Consider the following 13,811-nt stretch of genomic DNA (forward strand, 5'->3'; position numbering starts at 1 on the left):
CAAAAGCGCTGTCGTGTGGTTTATGAAGTATTGCTCCGGAACTCATAAGCTTCTGGCTCATCTCTAGTCAGCATCACACGTTATAGTTAAGTATGTGCCAGGCTCTGGAGAGCAAGTAAATCGATTGCTTAATGATTTCTGCAAAGACACCTGTTTAAGGGTTGTCAAGCTCCCAGTTAATTGTTTGTCGTAGTGGTGTGATTGTGTTAAGTGTTGTAAAGAGCGGTGCCCATTTCTGTAGGGAATCTGTACTTCATGAACAAAATGTCAACTTTCTAGGTCAGAAGGAAACTCTGGATCTTAGTTGTGTTACCTTACCTCTTACTGTTGCAGAAGACCACAAGTTTACCTGGCTAAATTGCAAGTTAAATAAGCCTTGCATCTTTCCTCTTTCTTTAAAGAGAGAGATTGAGTTTGGTTTGATGGTATCTAATTAGAAGGCAGGTTAGGCATTAAACTAGAAGTACTTCAAGTCTTACAGCAGAAAATGATTTGATATGCGATGTATTGCTGAGAGCACTGAATTGAACGCCTGGCTTTCCTAATGTTTTGTTGTATGCCTTTTAGGACAACTGAGAGAGTTAAGGTAGTTCACTTATGACACTTAATCTCTGTGTCCTTTCCCACCTCTATAAGCCCAACAGAATTTGATCAGTTTTTTTTAAATAATATTCTTTATTTTTCTTGTAGATGAAAAACTTCGTGATGGGGAGAAATAGAAGGACAGAAGTAATAAGTTTTATTTTAGCAAGACTGTGCCTGGAAGCACCACTAATAATTCTAAAGAGCCAAATTAAGTTGATTAGCATCACTTTTAAAAATCCATTTGAGGGAGGCTCTGAAAAGGAGCGTGTTAGGTTTGAAGATGATTTGAGTTGCTGAAATGTAGAGCTGGGCACTGAGGATGGTGGGTTCTGTTCCTGCTTCTGCTATCCCACGGCAATGTGACCTCTGCTATGCCGCCTTCCTGCCTGCATAGAATGTGGAGCTTTTCCTGAATCTCTTGTAAATGATTTTATGAGCGATTTTAAGAATAAATGCCTTTAAATGTATTACTCCTTGTTTAGTTGTGGTTTTGAATGATGGTCAGGTGGTAGTTATGCTTCTGCTGATACTCATTCTTTGAAAGTTGTAAAGTGGAGCTCTTGATGATCGCTGTTTATTTTGAGAGTGGCATAAGATTTTTTTATGTTGTTGTAATGGTTTGGAGACTAGAAGTATTTTTAGCCCTGTGTATATCTGACAATATTGGTGCATGCTGCTTCTGTGGTACCTTAATAGTCTGCCTCAAGCTGCATTTGAAGGGCACTGTTGTCCTCTCCAGAAAGAAAGTCTTATTACAGGGTGGAAACTGTCTTCTGGGGACTGGGCTGAGGACCCCCTCAGTGTGATGCATGCAATCCTGTTGGTTTTTTTTTCTGAGCTCTGTAATTATGAGATTGGTTTGGTATGTGTGTGTGTTTTTCTGTTTGATTCCTAATTTTAGGGTTTTTTTCCTGAGTTTTTAAGTCTTTAAGATTTCTGTCTTGAAATTAAATGTAAATGCTCTGTGGTTTTCTAGGTCTTTTTTGAAAGCTCAGGTTTTCTTGTAATTTTTTTCATGCTGGGGTTGGGACTTCATAGCATAATGGGATGTATTATAATCTCCATGCCTGCCTTCCTATAATGACTTGTCAAGCTTGCAAATACAAGACTCTTGCAGGTAGTTCTTTCTCCCCAGTGAAAATACGAGACTTTATTCTGTAGCAAGTTGCTTTTGGGGCACCTGCCTCAGCTTTGAGTTATAGCTTACTTGTCCTCTGGCATGTATGTGCTCAGTGATAGCTCTGGGCAGTCACTCTAGTTTCAAATTCAGTTTCATAAATAAATGACTTTTTTTTTTTTTTTTTTTAAATCTTTCCTAACCCCCTTCAAAGTATGTGGTGATCTTGCAGTTTTGATAAGAATAGTTTTCCTGGTTAGGGAGAGGATGTTCATGTCCTCTCCTGTTCTAAGGACTGTCTTGTCATCTTTCTTTGTACTGGTAAAATATGGGAAAAGGGAGATTAGCCTGCGTATGCTGAGCGATACTGTGCTGCTGCTGCTTCTCTCTTCAGTTTGTTACCTGTGAAACTGAGATCGCAGGACTTTTCCTGCTAGGGAAAGGAAGGTGGGTTTGAGTTGTGGCTTATAGGGGGTTTGTCACGTCTGCTATGGGGACTGCAGACTGAGTTTCCCTGGGCTATTATTTCCCCTGCATCTCTGTAAGCATCTCGTTGTCTTTGTGATAAGATATGTTCATCACTGCCTGTATTTATCTGAGAGGACTTGTGGAGATAGGCACTGTAAGCTTTCAGATGGAAGGCACTTGAGAAATCTGCTTAATTCACCTTTTTACCTTTCAGCTACTCCTTAAGGGGGAGAGGAATCTGTTTACTTTCTTGTCATGCTTGGAAAAAGGGTTTACCCACAACAAAAGACATTGTAATGCTTTCTATAGTCTGGGATTATTGAACAAAAGCATCTTGCTGTGCAATATTGTTGCTGCGCTCGGTGTTGTATGATAACACATGTTTCTCAGCTGTTGTTGATTCCTCAGTGGCACAGACTTCAAAGGAATGTGCTGAAAGAGAGCCGTAGCCAGAGAAAAAAATGGGTTTTGTTCCAGTGCCCTGTACCATCCATCTGTTTAAATACTTTGCTGAACTACTCCAGAGTGTTCAGGCATCCAGTTAGGGCTGACAAGCAATTACAGCTGGGAATGGAGCCTACTGCAAAGAGACCACCTACTGAAGGCTTAAATGCTGCCTCCCCTCTATGGGTCAGAGCTCCCCTGCTGTCCCAGCCAGCAAGAAGAGATAAGGCTCATCATTTGGAGTATCTTTCAACATGACATTGTCTAAATCCTAATGCTATTGAGGATTTATTTATTTTTACTCTCTATGCTATCTTTAGCATGAGAAGAATAGTAATGAGGACAGGTCATCTCTGCAGTCTCCCCTTTGTGTGTAATACACCAGGTCTGTCATTTAAATGGGTAAATACATATTTTAAAAAAATAGTGAATTCTTTTCCCAAAAACATGGCATATTAACCAATCACTCAAGTGTTTGCAAAGGTAGCAACTTACATTGCTGAATTAGTTTTTCTTCCAAAACATTACTAGTAAAGTTAAAAAGGGAGCCAATTAGATTGTGCTGTTTCAGATTGAATTTGGGGAGATAGTCCACGATTCAGTCCATGTTAACAAATAAAAACTTGTATACTCGTGCATTATGATACGATAGGATGCTGCCAATTCCAAGTATTTTATGTTTTTACTTGATTTCTACTATTGGAATCCACTGTGTGGGACAGGTCTCAGCTTCTGGCTGCCAACTGAGTCTTGAAATTGTGGCCTTTGTGCTCTCTATAGTCCCAGATACCAGAACTTGGAGGGGAGTATTAGCAGAGAGGTTACAGGTAAACTGTTGATAACCTGTAAAGATCCTTGGAATTTTCCCATGTGGGACTGACATGCATTTTGAGGACTGGGATGAGGACTGTGGATAGAATAATGTATTTTGTTTAAGAGGATTTGGCCTTCTTTATGTATGGAAAAATCTTTGTGCAGATGCACAACTGTAAAGGTAAGCTTGGATTTTTGTCCTCTGCTGTAGTATTACTCCTTCCTTTGTGTTGTGATTTGACATTTTGTCTTTGAAAGGATAGTTCTTTCTCCCACTGTAGGCAGTAGTGATGTTGTGTTGGTATTTTGAAACATCAGATTTTAATGCCTTACTACCCCTTTTAAAGGAAAGGGGAGAGAAACTTCTAGAAAATTGCAATGTAAGTGACTTCTATGCAGCTTCTGCCCTTGCTCCAGGGCTGACATTGAATTCATTTACTTGCTTTGAAAGCTGTGCTAGGTGTAACCTTGCATCTTCCTTCCCTTACCACAACAGTACCTGGTGTGTTTCCAGCATGCACCTTGCTGTGTCTCTAGATTCTCCAGTTTTAAAATGGTGAGGCAGTATTGGTGCTTTCTTTTTATTGCGTGCTTCCCTGCAACTTCCTTTTGCTTCAACTGAACTGGAAGTTTTTGGTTTTGGTGTGGAGTTGGGTTTTTTTGTTTGGTGTTTTTGGGTGTGATTTTTTTTTTTTTGCTAAAAGATTTTTGGACTCCTGAAGTGTTTGTCAATGTTTTCAAGCTGTTATTCAAAGAGGGTTTGGAGTTTCTGGAGCAACCTTTTGAAACTTTACGTTTTATCACCAGTCAGCAGTTTCATGAGCAGGGATAAGGAAAGGCTGTTATTCCACTAGGCAGCCAGATGTTCTGAGTCTGTGCCAAAGTGAGGAGACAGTGTGGCTTTAGGAACTGGAGGGCCTGTTCTTGTCACTGGACTGTTTGGGGATCTTTAACAGATCGTATCTGCTTTCTTTCCTTTCTCTGCCCCTTCCTCCTTTTAAGTGGAGTCTGAGGGCAAAGCATTCTTTGTTGCTTTCTGAAATGTAGATATTTCTGTTATCAGTTTGTGCTCCTTAAGCTTAAAGCCACAGAAAACCTGCATGTCGTTAGGCTGTTAGTGAATTTATAGCTGTTATCCAATAGGTTAATATTAATGTTAACTCTGGCTAGTGTGGCATTAAGTGAACAGGGTAAAGAAAGCAGTTTTCAATGCAAATAGAGGGGACAGTGCTCTTAGACTCAATTTCCACAGTTATGCATCTTTTTTTGGCCAGTATTACTTAGACTTGTAAGATCCTTGTCATGTGAAGGAAAGATAGACAGTAAGGAACTCATCATATGTCAGCACGTGTCAACCTTCCTGGAGAAGAAAGCAGGAAGGTGCTACAGCTAATAATATTTAAAAGTCAATACAGGAAATAAAGATAGCGAATGTTTGAATGTGCCTTTGCAGCTGTATGACTGGAAATATTAACTACTACTACCTGGAATAACTGCCATCCACAGAGAAACATATGGCAGTAGTGGAATGTCCTTATCCTTGCCCATCAGACAGTGATTGTGTGGTGTTTTAAAACATGTTCTCAGTCAACAGAACCACTCCCTCAGTATTGTGTATGTGTTTGCTTTGGGCTTCATCCACAGCTCCAAGTCAGTCAAAGCCTTTGCACTGGTTTCATTTGGAGCAAGGACAGAAACTTCTAGTGATTAAGTTGCATGTTTGTGGCTGTGTATTTCAAATAGTGGAATCGGCATGGATGAGCAAGAGGACTAACAAAGAACAGTCACTGAATACAATGCAATACTTTGAAGCTATTAATGGGATTGGAGTTGGTAACATGATACTCTAAAGAGATAAGAATGGCTATTTATCATACAAGGGAACATTGATAATTTTTTTTTAAATAGCATAGTGAAATCTTTCATTAGAACTCAATCTAGTGAACAAGATCTATCAAAGTGCCTGAATTAACAAGAATTTACAGAACAGTTTGTATAGAAAAGTAATTTTCTGCCCGATTACCAGTGTTCTTTCACTACAGTTCCTGTATTTGCTTACCAGTTTACCTGCTCACCTAATGTCCTGTGTTTAGCCAGTTTCTAACTGAGATATAACATAAATAAAAAATAATTGGGCTTTTCTTTTTCCAAGAATGGAAGACTTAAGGGGGTGACAAAATTAAATATGTGCAAACTTGGCATAACAAGTATGGTATGTGACTGTTTTTTTGGTTTCCCAAGAACAGACTAGAAGGCAACCAACTTGCTATGGAATACAGTGCAATTAAGCTATTCTGTCTGTGACCGCAGAGAACTCTCTTTTAGAGGCCTTATAATGCAAGTAGGGTGGACATCTGCAAAGGTGATCTGATATAAGAAAACTCAGTTCGACTCAAGAATTAAGATAATAATTCTACCTTAGCTTTGTGGCTTACTAACAGGAAAAACTGCCTCTTGGAATTATAGAATCATAGAATGACATGGGTTGGAGAGGACCTTAAAGGTCATCCAGGTCCAACCCCCCTGCTGTGGGCAAGGGCACTTCCCACCAGAGCAGTATACCTAAGGCCCCATTCAACCTGATCTTCAACAACTCCAGTGATGGGGCATCCACAGCTTCCCTGGGCAACCTTTGCCAGTGGCTCACCACCCTCATCATGAAAAACCTATTCCTAATGTCCAGCCTAAATTTTCCACCTTACAGTTAGAAGCCATTCCCCCTCATTCCATTCCCCCTCATTCCATCACAACATGCCCTTGTAAACAGTCCCAATCCAGTTTTCCTGTAGCCCCCTTCAGGTACTGGAAGGCTGCTATGAGGTCTCCCCAGAGCCTTCTCTTCTCTGGGCTGAACAAGCCCAACTTTCTCAGCCTGTCCGCCTAGCAGAGGTGCTCCAGCCCTCTGATCATTGTAACTCTCTTCTGGACCTGCTCCAACAGTTCCTTATCCTTATGTTGGGAATTCCAGAACTGGACACAGTATTCCATGTGGGGTCTTGTGAGGGTAGAGTAGAGGAGCAGAATCCTCTCCCTCAACCTGTTGGCAATGCTTCTTTTGATGCAGCCCAGGACACTGTTGACCTTTTAGGCTGTGAGCGCACACTGCTGGCTCATGTCAAGCTTCTCATCAGTCAGCACACCCAAGTCCTTCTCTGCAGGGCTGCTCTCAATCACATCATCCCCCATCCTGTACTGAAACCACGCATTGCCCCAACCCAGGTGTGGGACCTTGCATTTGGCATTGTTGAACCTCATGAGGTTCACATACATGTCATCTTTGTGTTTTTATTTAAGGAGAGGAACTTGCAGTCTCTTCAGGCAGGGCTAGAAGATAGCACATATCACCTCTTGAATGTGTGCTCTATGGGGAGGAGGCTTAACTGTGAGTCTGTTGTTGGTGAGCTGAAGTTCTGCACACCGTAGGTCATGTTCTGTAGCAGAAGTTAGGGGAAGACGCTCACCTTTCCTAGGTGGGATGGAATGTAGCTGGGCTTCCAGCAGCAGCCGCCAAGAATCACACTTTAAACTCAAGTGGCGTTTATATTTTACTTAAACTTGTAGCAGGACAGAGGATTTGTTGGTTGGTTGGTTTCTTACGGCTTGTTGGTCTTCTATTTGTGCTGCGTTGCAAAACACCCCATCCACAGTGGTTTGTCACTGTAGTATGTGGCGGCCTGGGATGAGATCCCAACCTCTCCTTCTGGGCCCTGTGCGAGTGCTGGTGAGGCAAGTGCTCCCCTACTGTCATAGCCAGAATGGGCGGCTGCTGAGAGCATTGGCGTGACTGCCCACCAGGTATGGCACACCTGTGACAGGTGTCTCTGTAGTCCTCTCCCAGTGGGACTAGCCAGAAGCTGAATTTTCAATGTGCCTTTTAAAACACTAAGCTCTTCCTTAACCTGATGTTCCTGTTTTTTCCAAAGCACCTGCTGTCATTCTGTTAACACCTTCAATTAGCGAGTTGTTCATGTGCTCTGTACATCTGACAGTGCTGCCACTTCTTTCTATTCTGCTGTAAGGCTTTCTAAACAGTTTTTGATGAACTTGTGGCTTTCTAGGTGTTGCTTTGGTTGTAGTGCAGCATTTGCTTTTTGATGGAGGGGAAAGGTACTGGGACTTTGTCTTCATATCTCACAGCTGCAGACAGGGAAATCCCTCCAGTTCCTCCGCTGCCAAGCCATTTGAAGCCAGGGCAGAAGGAATGGGATGCTGACTTTGCCATTTCCTTATCCTGGAGTTGGGTTTAAATTACACAGAGCACCTGTCCTGTTTGATCTGGACATCCTGTCAGTACCTGTTCCCCCAGGTGCCCAGGAGATAGCCTATTTGTTGCTGGCAGATTTTTGCCTTGCCCTTACAGGAAACTCGAGCCAGGAATTTTCTAGAATTCTTCCCCTTCCTCCCCTTATCCTTCACTGACCTCTAACCACATTTTTATCTTTCTTGACAAGATTCTTAGTCTCACTTATCTCCTGCTTTTCCCTTCACTCTTCAGCTTTGATTATTTTTCCAGGAGCTGCTTGGAAACATTAACCATTACTGGTGTGTAGACTGCCAAATCAGTCAAATTCTTTAGTTTGGTTTTTTTTTTTTTTTTTTTAAAGCTGGACTCCAGTACTAAAATGCTTATGGCAGGTAAATATTTTCAATGTACACTACTTGTCGTAGCAAAAATACTTATCATCGGCAGAGGTTACAGAACTACAGTGGCTATGTTTCTGTATTACGATATTCTAATGTTGCCTGTTGTAAGAACCCTATGTTTCTCTCTCTCTGAGCATAGACCACTACTGTAGTATGGGCACATAGGTTCAGACTTTCAGTGCAGAAAATGTTAGTGACATGCTATAAGATAAAGATATAAATAAATAAGTAAATGGGAAATGTACTTTCCTGTCTTAGGCTTATAGCTTTCTAATTGCTTGAGAAGTGGTCTGTCACCTCTAGACAGTGTTATTTTGTTGTAAAAGACTTAAATAATTAACTTTTGTAGAAAACATTTACTTTGATTGTGGGTCGCAGCAAAGAGGATGACTGGATTTATTTAAATACATGCCACAAGGATATTTTTTTCCTGTTTTGTAGTGCCTTTCATGCTTGTCAGTCTAAATTGTGTGCAAAAGTCTGAATAATTAGAAACCTATACGCTTTCTGACCATGCTTTACTTTTAATGATCTCTGGACAAACTATATTTTACTTTGGATGACAAAATTTCGAACAAAACTCAATTATCTTCAGTTTGACAAGTAGAAATGAGGATAGTGTTCAATGTATGCACCATTTTTAAGAGTACCCTTATTTTTTTCCTCTCATGGTCATGCAGTATGTGGCTGGCAGAGGACAGTTTTGCTATTATGAAGTACAAAGTGAAACGAGGAAAGATTGTGCTATAGTATTTGACATGTCCTCCTTACATTCCTGCCACAAAATGTTCTCTGATGTGAAATAGGTGGGTAATGTCTTCCCAATTTTCCGCTGTATGGGATATATCTCCTCATCTCCCAATTTTGAGAAAGGATTCTATTGCTCAGTAGAGCAACACGGGCAAGTGGCTTCTACAGGGAGACAGTGTTTCCCTCACTAGTCACCATGACCCATGTGGAGTCCCAAGCCCAAGAGTAGTTCTGTTTTAGCTCTGGAATTTATAAGAGGTTGGCTTCTGAGCCCCACAGTTGGGAAATGGAGATAACAGAAGTCCGGAAAGTGTCTGAAACTGGGATCTTACGGGTGATGGAGTGGGGGAAACTCAAGCTGGTTTTTGGTGGTGGTTTTTTTTGGTTTTGGTTTTTTTTCAGATGCCCCGTCGTGGTCATAAAGTATTATGTCATGATGTATAGCTGCACTGTTGAGCCTGTCTTGCTGGGATTTGGATTACTCATCAGATGAGAATCTCTGTGGTTAGATTTTAATGTTGAGGAGGAAGATATTGGAGATGATTCATTTGTAGTACAAACCTCAGGGTACACAGGACAAACTTCCTTCGGATATCCAACCACTACTTCTCAGTGGCTTTTTTAATGAAAATATAAAATGTATAGCTACAAGATGACTAACTAGACCTTAAGCCAGCAGCTGATATAGGTATGTACCATTCCGAGTCAGGGAAACTATTGACAATCCTAGCAAGATCGTGCTGTAATGAAGTCCTGCTCTTTAAACAAATACTTGATTGACTTGTGTGTCAACATGACTGCTTTGGTCAGTATTCTGAAATGCGTAGCAGCACAGTGCTGTTCTGAAGTTGCAAAAGCACAGATGTAAAGTTATGTAAAGATGATCCAACAAGCTGCCACCTACTAGCCACTGTAACTGCTAGTAACAGTGCCTGTACGCTGTGGCTGTTGCATAAGTCAGGGGAAACTTCTGTAAAAGATGTTAAGCTAATGTGATTTACCTAGCACCTTGAGTGGGATGCATGCACATAACTAAAACTACAGCATCTCTTCTGGCAAGAAGCTCAAGCAACAAGAAACCTAAAATTTAATGTTCTTATGGTGTACTTCAAAGGTCATTTATGAAGTACTATGTTAAGGAACAAGTGTTAAAGGATAAGTTCATCTTGTAAGTAGATGCAACTTTGTTAAAAGTGCTAACTAGAAGAGTTTATTTATGTTACAAACTTGGTAATTGGTTTGGAGGTAGGTGAATTGTTAGTTTGCCCTCTTGATTGTAGCTGTTGTAAAGTGTAATCAGAGTTGGTACCTAGTTGCTGTGTAGCAAATAATAAACTGCTGGCTACTTCATAGCACATTTTCCTGCAACTCTCACTTTAGCCTGCAAAACAGTAACAGAAATGACCAGTGCTCTAATACTGTTAGAGCATGCAGAGCTTTTTATGAGGCTTTGTGTATTCTTATGCATGATAGAGGTTCAAAAGTAACTCATCGTATGACCAGTGCTGTCATTTTGCTCAATGGTGTGTCCCACGTCTTGCTGACTTCTGCAAACAGTTTTCATGAAGTCAATCCTGTGCTTCTTTTAGTGCCATTAGAAAAATGGAAATAGCTGTATGGCCCAATATGTGACTTTTCTGCTAAACTTGCTGTTGAAGTGTGACATTAAAGCCAAGGCCAATTTAATATTTTGACTTCTGTGCATTTTTATAGCCCCCTTTAAAAAAAAAAAAACCAAAAAACTCAACTGTCCTGATCATATGATTCCTGCAATGGATTTGTTCCTGACGTTGAGAATTAATATTGATTTCACAGATTTTTACAAAGAGATCCCAAAATAAAGGACCAGCAATATTAATGTACGAGCTTCTACTGTTTGGGGTTTGGTTTTTTTTTCTGTCCATCAAGCAGCAAGTTGCTGAGACTATCCTTAGAGGAATTCTTGACCATTCGTTTTACAGGGAGAACTTTAGGTTCTGTTTTGCTACGTGCAGCTTGTCATCAGTGTGTTTGGCTGGTTACCTTCTACTGTATAGAACTCAGGATACAAATAGCTTCTGTTCGTCTCAAACGCATTAGTCACTCTGAAACCTATGGATGTATTGAGATATGTTCTTTCTGTGTTTTGTTCATATGACTTAATTTCACTAAAGTGAAGACCAAGAATGTCTGTTAAATTTGCCTGTGACAATATTTTCTATTGCTAGTACTTACTTGCCAAGACTAATCTGACAATATGAGAACCCTAGTCAGAGCTTGAATGTGTCTGAATTGGTGACTGGTGTCTACATTTGCTTCTTCCTATGCAAGTTTTATTTTTGGTTCGGTTCTCAGTTATTTACAGATCTAGAGATGAACTATTTCTGTCACGTTAATATGCTTATTTTTACTTGACTTTGCTTCGCGACTCTGATAGGGAATAAAATACCTTAATCCAAAATGAACTTTGAGGACTGTAAAGATATATGGTGAACCTTTGCACAAGGTTCAATAGCGTGAGTTGCCTGGGAAACTTTGAAGAATAATTGTCGTGAGTGAAACATTCTTCTCTGGCTAAACTGGATTCCATTCCCAGTGCTTGCCCTTCATACTTGTTGATGGGAGCACAAGGATCTCTTTGCAGTCTCCTCTGCTGTAGGAAGTCTGTGGGAAAGAAGCCTGTATTCTTACCTTTTGTGCTGCTGTTGGAGAGCTGTGTGGTACCAAGTTGCTTCCCTCTTATACTATTGCCTTTTCTGTTTTGGTCGTGAGAGCAGTCTTGGAAGAATAGATGCAGTTTGTGATTTTGGGCTAGCACTTGCATAGAAACAGCTAGCAGGGTTTAATGTTTTTTTTAAACTAATTTTCAAACTAATTATTGTCAGGTTTCGGTTAGCAAGTGTTGAAACTTTCAAACATCTTAAGTCACCTACTTTATCTTTCTTATACCTCCTTGGATTTGTATATGAAATGATCTGCTATGCCTTTAACAGATGTGGAAGTTTTTTGAAAAAATAATAATAAAAAAAGCTTAAAGTGTAGATTTATGTAGGCCTGTAAAAATGTGTTCCTTTGTCAGTTTATGCTAATAAAAATATGCTATATGTAAGAACAATGTGTTTGTTCTTTATGTGAGATGCTCTTATACTCAGCCAATAAACACTGAGACTTATTTGAAGTGTTGGAAATCTACTTAGTAGAGTGAAGTGAAGTAATTTGGTGCGAGTAAATTCAAATCATCATCCCCAAACAAATATTGTGACACAAATCACTTGTGTAAGCTTGCTTTTGTGTGTTTGTCTCTTTAAGTTTATCTGTAGTAACTGATTTGTTTTGTGTTTTGAATTAGGGAAAAGCAACTTAGTTGTGACAATTCACAATAACAACAAATATGCAAACTTATTTATGTAGGTTATCCATATGAAATGTAAGTTGACTCATTCCACTTAAAGGCACTGGTCTCAGGCTGTGAGAAACCTGGTTGTTTGTTGTGGTTTTTTTAAGGAGTCAATGTTAGTTTGTCTTCTGAGACTTGTCTTCAACTCTGCCTGTATAGATTTACCTATGACTCACTTGTAAGTGAACATGACTGGATTGAAAATGCATTAAGCATTAGTAACAGGGGATACTTTCTGCATTTGAAGAAAAGCTTTTGGAAGGTTTTGGAAAGCTGGAGTAATTCAATGGCCCTAAACTTCATTAATTGTAAAAGTAATCACCAATGAAAGTGATCAAGATTTGTGACTGGTTTAGGGCTCGTCTGAGTGATCTCTGAACTTTGTCATTATTAATGACAATATGTAAAGAATCAGGGGCTTTCATTTTCTAGGGAAGCATTTTCATCCTTTGAGTCAGTTTTCAAGACCCAGCTGGTAGAAACAACTTGGTCAGAATTGAGTTTTGGCCTTGCTTTGAGCAGGAGGCTGAGCTGCTGTGGGTCCCTCCAGCTGAAGGATTGTGTCATTTTGGGTCTCTTTATTTTTCAAGATGTTTGTACTATGCAACCAGCATCAGTTGTGATGGCATTACTTCGCTGATACTTCCAGCAATTAAACCAGAGATGTAAAGGAGTCCTTGCTTTTAAATGATTTTTTGAAATAAAAAATTTTTTTACTTCCCTTTATAGCACTTCTGCTGGATGAACGCAGAACATCTAGGACTTCTTCTGCATCTCTTTTCATGGTCACTGCAGAATCTGTTTAAAGAGATGGACCAGTAGGACAAGTTGATGTGACCTTTCTCTAAACTCTAGGGTAAGTTCTCAGCTTTACAGAAGCTGAATTTTTATATGAAATCTAATGATTCTGTACCTGAATGCAGCAGACAAACTGTGCTTTAGGGAAACTTGTCACGGATGATATATTGACTTTACCTATGAATTATTTAATTAAAAAAATAGCTATAAACATAGTGAATGTTAGAGATGATAATGCAAAATGTATTGACTAAGCAGAAAAAAAAAAAGCTTTTTTTGGGGGTGCTTCTAAGAACATTTGACTTATATATTCACCTGATGAGACCTATAATGAAGAGTTAAAACCCCAGACTTTCCTATAGGAGAGGAGTGATGAGATCTTTCTTTTAATTGTGTGTTTGTGTACTTGAGTAAGGTGCATATGGGGAAAAAAAAAAGTGTGCCTGATAATGGATCCAGGATTTCAGGTTTACTTGTTCACACACCACTTCCTTTATGAAAGGACTAGTAGTGTGGGTATTCCTTCATGTATTTAAGAGTCCTGCAGCCTGGTCATAGATAAGCCTGTAATTCACCGGTGATAACTGAGACTTGCAAAAACATCCCGCTCTGGGCCTAACATGATAAATCAAGGTTCAACTACAAGCTTTGAAGTGGGAGCAGACAAACAGAATTTTTAATCAAGTTGAGGGTTAATAACAGATTAATACTCTGTGCTTCACTGGGTGCTACATCACCAGAATTTTTTCTTGAAATTAAATCCTTCATCAGACCATTCTACTGTCACATTATTTGTTGAGGGAAAGGATTCCCCTT

The 13,811-nt window shown here is 39.9% G+C and overlaps 2 protein-coding genes across 4 annotated transcripts in view; one reads left to right on the plus strand and one right to left on the minus strand.

Annotated features, from left to right (window-relative positions):
- The window catches only part of ITPR2 (inositol 1,4,5-trisphosphate receptor type 2), a 998,050-nt gene that overhangs the window by 537,071 nt on the left and 447,168 nt on the right, over positions 1–13,811 (minus strand). The window lies entirely within an intron of this gene.
- Positions 1–13,811, plus strand: part of RASSF8 (Ras association domain family member 8) — an 89,936-nt gene that overhangs the window by 1,244 nt on the left and 74,881 nt on the right. For all 3 annotated transcript variants that reach the window (XM_069862903.1, XM_069862886.1, XM_069862895.1), the window contains exon 2: positions 12,927–13,053. The gene's annotated coding sequence lies outside the window, so the exon portion shown is untranslated. The remainder of the gene's footprint in view (positions 1–12,926; positions 13,054–13,811) is intronic.

Source organism: Phaenicophaeus curvirostris, chromosome 1, assembly GCF_032191515.1.
Source record: "Phaenicophaeus curvirostris isolate KB17595 chromosome 1, BPBGC_Pcur_1.0, whole genome shotgun sequence".
Lineage (NCBI taxonomy): Eukaryota > Metazoa > Chordata > Aves > Cuculiformes > Cuculidae > Phaenicophaeus > Phaenicophaeus curvirostris.